Genomic DNA, 6,071 nt, shown 5'->3' with positions numbered 1-6,071 from the left:
TGGTCCACTGCGACAACCATGGGTCACCCGGCCGCTCAGCCTGTCCGCCAGGGTCTGCCGAGGTACACCATGCACCTTGGTAGATAAGAAAAGAAAACTGTTACTAGCAGATAAAATTCACATACACATGGTAATCTCCTAAAAACAAAAGATGCCTAACCTTGGCAGCCTGGCGGATAGCCATCCCTGCCCCACAGTCCTCCATGGCATGGAACATATCCACCTCACTCCACTGCTTCCTCTTGACTTTCTCCATGCTGCAGTGGTAAATACATGTAGCTAAATAACTTGGCATACTATACACATTTTAGAAAGATAACTCAATCTGAATATGTATAAACATTTACATTTCAAAGCTAAGGCATTGAAAGGTGATGAAAGTTTTCACAATAACTGAAAGTGTACCCACGTTTTTTGTTTGATGTTATCTGTAATGAAAATTAGTGTCCCAATTAGTGTAATATTGATGCATACATTGTACCATTTAACTAAATACTGCCTCTATGTAGCTGTTGTAAGATGAAATATAGCCAACAGTGATAGGTGTCGAAAAGTTCATGGTTCAAAGTTCCAAATACATTTTTGCAGATTGTGCAAAACGCCTCCGCCAGAGGACTCCAATTTTGATACGGTAAAGCTTGACAACATGCAGCTGTTTTCGTGATATGTATTATCTAACACTTACAATTTCTTTCCTTTTTGCTTACTTAGCAGTTCTATCAACATTTAGCAACTAAGATAGCAACATTAGAAAATCCGTTAGCTATATTTCAGAGGTAAAAAGATGGATATTAAATTAGGTGTGGTCTGTCGCGCAGTCGAATTTTACAATATGCAGCGTGTTCCACAAAATGTGTACATATAACTTTTTTGAAAACTCTCAAAACCTAACTTAACTTACATAAATTGCACTGAAAATCGGTGGTCAGCTAGCTAAAAGGGTGTCGTTAGTCACAAAACTTACCGTTATTTTTCAGTCCATTTAAATGTTGAGCTCGAGGTGATTCAGTCCTCCAACCGCTAGAAAGTGTCCGAGGTCAGGGGGTGTCTGATGTTTGGGGAAAATTAGCTATCATGATTCCATGTGTTATTTCATAGGTTAAATGTCTTCACTATTATTCTACAATGTAGAAAATAGTAAAAATTAAGAAAAACCCTTGAATGAGTAGGTGTGTCCAAACTTTTGACTGGTACTGTAAATGCATAAATTACAAAAGCCATTTAGTACAAGGTTACAGTTTGTTTTAGACAGCACTGTGTGCTAATTTCCTGAATAACCTTGTCTTCACTGTATTACTTCAATCAAAAACCAATTGTATTTCCTGTTCACACCATAGTAACATTTATTGATAAAGACAGAAACAACAGAATGTGTCTGAATATTAGTACACATGTAGAAAACTGATAATCATTACATTCAGCTTCAAAACAGTAGTGCGACCGTGAAATTGTCTCTCTGCACTGCACTGAAGTCCGTTGACGCTGACCGAGTGGGCTGCACTATTTTACCAGCTTGTTAATTCTACACAAAACCAAAAATGCAAAAAACAAACTCGGAAATCTAAAAGAAATGGATTTACGCCTGTATCTCTCACAGAAATAAAATGACATTCACTTTCTATGATCTCTCTCCCTCTCTGTGCTGTTATAGACATAAGCCGGCAACTCTCTTCTCTCCAGCATTGCACTTCATCATTTATCTCCTAATAGAATAATAGCTGTGGGAAGTGTGCTGGAGGTGCTGCAGCACTCTGCAGTCTGTTCAGAAAGAAATTAAATCATTCCCAATACTACACCAGGAGTAAGACTAGAATTTCGCCACAGAGAATCTTTATCTTTAACTATATCTTCCTCCTCATAATTTTAAAAATAGTCTAGCTGTGGATTGTGTGTAGCCAAATCACAAGGCATGCCTAACGTGTGGCAAATCTGTCAGTTAACAGCATGCAGCCAAAACAGGCCTTTCGCAAATATTTATAATACAGTCGCTGGAAAACACAGGTTGTAAAGCAAATGGATCCTGCTGAAAATAAAATACTAATGTCTGTATGTTCCCAAGTTATCAACTTCCAAATAGGCCTATTGAGCGAACAGCATTGTTTAAAAAAGTAAAGCAAGAGAGAGATAAGCTTTTGGCAGGTGAGTGAGCTGCTCATCATTGGGTGAGTCAGTGAAACTGGAAAGCTTTTTTAGGACTATATCTTCCTCCTCATATTGTACAATGTGTTTCTCTGCACACTTAGGGGCCTCGGCTATTGATGGATTCAAGACAAGGTCGTTTTTATTGATCTCAGATTCTCAGTGTCAAAGTAGCCTGTCATTTGTGAGGTATAGAAAACGTATTGGTGGTTCCAAACTTCTTCCATTTAAGAATGATGGAGGCCTTTTGATCATATCCTTGGACTAAAATGATTGACACTCAGGTGCAAGCCTAACATCATGTGCAAAGGGCCTTTGGGTAACATAGCACATATTCAATGATATCTATTTTTCTCACGTAGGCTGTTCATTTCTGATCTTTGATACTTTTTCTGGTTTATAAACGTATCATGGTATACTACATTAACGCTATACGTATGGGCCATATTGTTACTTGGTAGCTAGTAGCAGCAGACCCTGTATTGTGGATCATCTACCACTATTTTGGACGGTCCGAACTGTAACGTTAACGTTAGTCTCAGGCTTCACTAACTAGCGTTACTGTTTTAGGTGGAGCTATTCTTTGCTACTTTTCAAACAAATACTACGTGATATTTCACATATCATCTTGCAAGATAGGCCTTTTGTTTTGATTGTGAGAAGTAATGGCCGAGAGAAGGCAGGAGACACTTTGTTTTGTTTAGCGTCGCTTAGGTTAGACTGCTCTCTTTAATGGATCAGTCGTCCACCAGGCTACACTCTACGATTAGGGGGAGGTGGGAGAGGAAGCGTTGGGTGTCTCGGTTAGGGAGACAGTGGAATGGGGTTCAGTGTTTTACTGTTAGGAAATATCTATGTTTGTTTCAACAGATCTTTACATATTTTCCTCACTACAAAATATTAATGCGGTCTTTGTGATTACTAAACAGATTTTAGATATGTCTTTATGCTATAGCTTATTCCATGTTTACATCTTTGATTAAATGACTTCAAATGCAAAACTTAAATGTACTTAGTGGAATGTCCGTGGAGTTTGTAAACTATCCAAGCTTAAAACAGGTTATTACTAGGCTTAAACAACTTCATTCATCTATTGTGTTCCTACAAGAAACTCACTTGTTGAAGGATGAGCTACTTAAAGTATGCAGGAGATGACAAGGGCAAGTAGTAGCATCCTGTTTCTCCTCTCATTCTCATGGTGTTATGGTTTTAATTCACTAATCTGTTCCGTTTCAAGTGGATACTATTATAACTGATACAGCTGGTAGATACATTTTGATACAGGGAACTCTTTTGAATGAGCATATTAATCTGGTTAATGTTTATGGTCCTAATGATGATAATCCCAAATTCTATAAAAACACATTTTTGCTTTGTCATTATGGGTTATTGTGTGTAGATTGAAAAAAAAAAAACAATTTAATCAATTTTACAATAAGGCTGTAAAGTAACAAAATGTCGAAAAAGTCAAGGGGTCTGAATACTTTTCGAATGCACTGTATATAGACAGGTGTGTGCCTTTCCAAATCATGTCCAACAAACTTAGTTAGATAGAACCTGCTCTTACCCTGAGAAACAGATTTCCCAATCTTCTCCTCCTCTTCTTCATCTTTAATGTTGACATTCAGCTCCAGTGTTTGACTGCAGTCTTCCAGCTTCACTGATGCCATCTCTGGATCCTGCAGTAAACTGGGCTCCACTGTCACAATCAGGACCCAGTGACTGTAGGTTTGGACTCAGTGTGGAAGGAGAGAGGCAGGCTGGGTTTGTCCTCACTGTTGATGTTACCGGCCTCAGACTTATCTGAATCGGCCAGTATTAATAAAGAGAAACAGATACAAAAAGTTATTGTCTTCACAGTTCTGGCACTTTCTTTATTCTCTAAAAATATTTTCACTTTTTTCTTGTTCAATTATTTAATTCAGTGCTTGACTTGGACTGAAATAGGTGCTAATACTCATTTTGGGTGCCGGTACTGTTTATATTAAGGTGCAGGAGCTCCACAATACTTTTGAGCTAATACCTAACCTATAGTAGATAAATGCATAAATGACTCAAAAACCATTTAGTACAAGGTTACAGATTGTTTTAGACAGCACTGTGTGCTAATTTCCTGAATAACCTTGTCTTCACTGTATTACTTCAATCAAAAACCAATTGTATTTCCTGGTCACACCATAGTTACATTTATTGATAAAGACAGAAACAACAGAATGTGTCTGAATATTAGTACACATGTAGAAAACTGATAATCATTACATTCAGCTTCAAAACAGTATTGCGACCGTGAAATTGTCTCTGATGCACTCGCACTGTCCTCACTGAAGTCCGTTGACGCTGACCGAGAGGGCTCCGCCATTTTATCAGCTTGGGAATTTTACACAAAACCAATAACATGCAAAACGAACTCAAATTCTCAAATAAATTGATTATTTATTAAACTAACATGAGAAAATTATGTACATCCACTCAGACAAACCCAACATCTCTAGCTATGTGACTTGTAAAATAGTTTTTATCACGTTCTTTCACTCACTCGGTTTGACACAAAAATAACACATCAAACTTTTAACAAACGTGATAATACCTTAACGGATTTGTTACCTAGCATGGTATGACATGTTATTTCGACATTAGAAAGTTTAAACGTGCTATTACATACCTGTAGTAATAAATAGAAACGGACACAAAGGTTATCTTCTTGACTGCACAGTTCAGACGCTTTCTTTATTGTGAAGAATGGTGCCCGCCTGCCCGGAACTTCCTGTTCCCCCACTACTAACGGTCCGTGCATTCCGAGATCAGATTACAACATTTCATTAAATTACTAAAAAAAAGTGTAAACTGTAGCAATTTATTTCCCTTTATAGTTTATTAGCCTAAGCATGACCTTCATCCACATAATTTCTCTAGGATTGGAACCGGTTCAGGGAAAGAACCAGAAAAAGTGTTCTATACTTTTTAGGAACAGCACAGTTATTTTAAAAGCATGGAATCCAGGTAATAACCTTATTTTCCTTTCCGGGTATTTTTCTCCAGTCCCACAAAAATCGCAACAAAGCTCACTCTAGAAACGTATTCCAGTTTCTGCCTGCCAGCTGGAATGGAAACCTTTGCCAGTGGGTGTGCGTGTGGAAACGACCTGCTCCTCCCCTCTGAAGCATAGGTTACTGTATCCTACTGACAACGTTACAAGCATGATTCAGAAATTAGGGAGATATGTTTAATTTGAGAAGAATGGATGAACCTTTTCAATGCTAGTTAAGGATACTATAGTCACCACGTTTCACATTGGATTTATTAAGGACAAAAAGGTACGACCTCTTTTTAATTATAGTGCTGCACTGCACTTTACAAACAAGGTTGTTAGCTAGCTAGCTAACATTAGCTCTGTTCCAACGTTAAACCAACTCTGTAGTTCCGATAAGCCGACAGAGAAGCAGAGGGCCTGACCGGTAAACGACAGAGAAGCAGACGGCCTGACAGAGAAGTCGACAGAGAAGCAGACGGCCTGACAGATAAGCCGAAAGAGAAGCAGACGGCCTGACCGATAAGCAGACAGAGAAGCAGAGTTCAGGACTGCTCTGAACCAAGTTATGGAGGCCATAAAGGATAATGGTGGAACTGGAGATGATCCGTACAGAGTCCAGGACTGCTCTGAACCAAGTAATGGAGGCCATAGAGGATAATGGTGAAACTGGAGATGATCCGTACAGAGTTCAAGACTGCTCTGAACCAAGTAATGGAGGCCATAGAGGATAATGATGGTACTGGAGATGATCCGTACAGAGTTCAGGACTGCTCTGAACCAAGTTATGGAGGCCATAGAGGATAATGGTGGAACTGGAGATGATCCGTACAGAGTTCAGGACTGCTTGAACCAAGTTATGGAGGCCATAGAGGATAATGGTGGAACTGGAGATGATACGTAC

The 6,071-nt window shown here is 38.8% G+C and overlaps 1 long non-coding RNA gene across 1 annotated transcript; it reads right to left on the bottom strand.

Moving 5' to 3' along the window:
• Positions 1-219: 219 nt before the first annotated feature.
• Positions 220-1,062, bottom strand: LOC311118278. The gene is made up of 3 exons (XR_014611782.1): positions 965-1,062; positions 410-428; positions 220-257 (listed from the first exon to the last, which is right to left on the bottom strand). It is a non-coding gene; the product is annotated as an uncharacterized lncRNA (long non-coding RNA).
• Between the last annotated feature and the right edge of the window lie 5,009 nt (positions 1,063-6,071).

Source organism: Coregonus lavaretus, assembly GCF_964263955.1.
Source record: "Coregonus lavaretus genome assembly, contig: HAP1_SCAFFOLD_48, whole genome shotgun sequence".
NCBI lineage: Eukaryota > Metazoa > Chordata > Actinopteri > Salmoniformes > Salmonidae > Coregonus > Coregonus lavaretus.
Note: the sequence above shows the minus strand (reverse complement) of the source record. Positions and strands in the feature narration are given on the sequence as shown.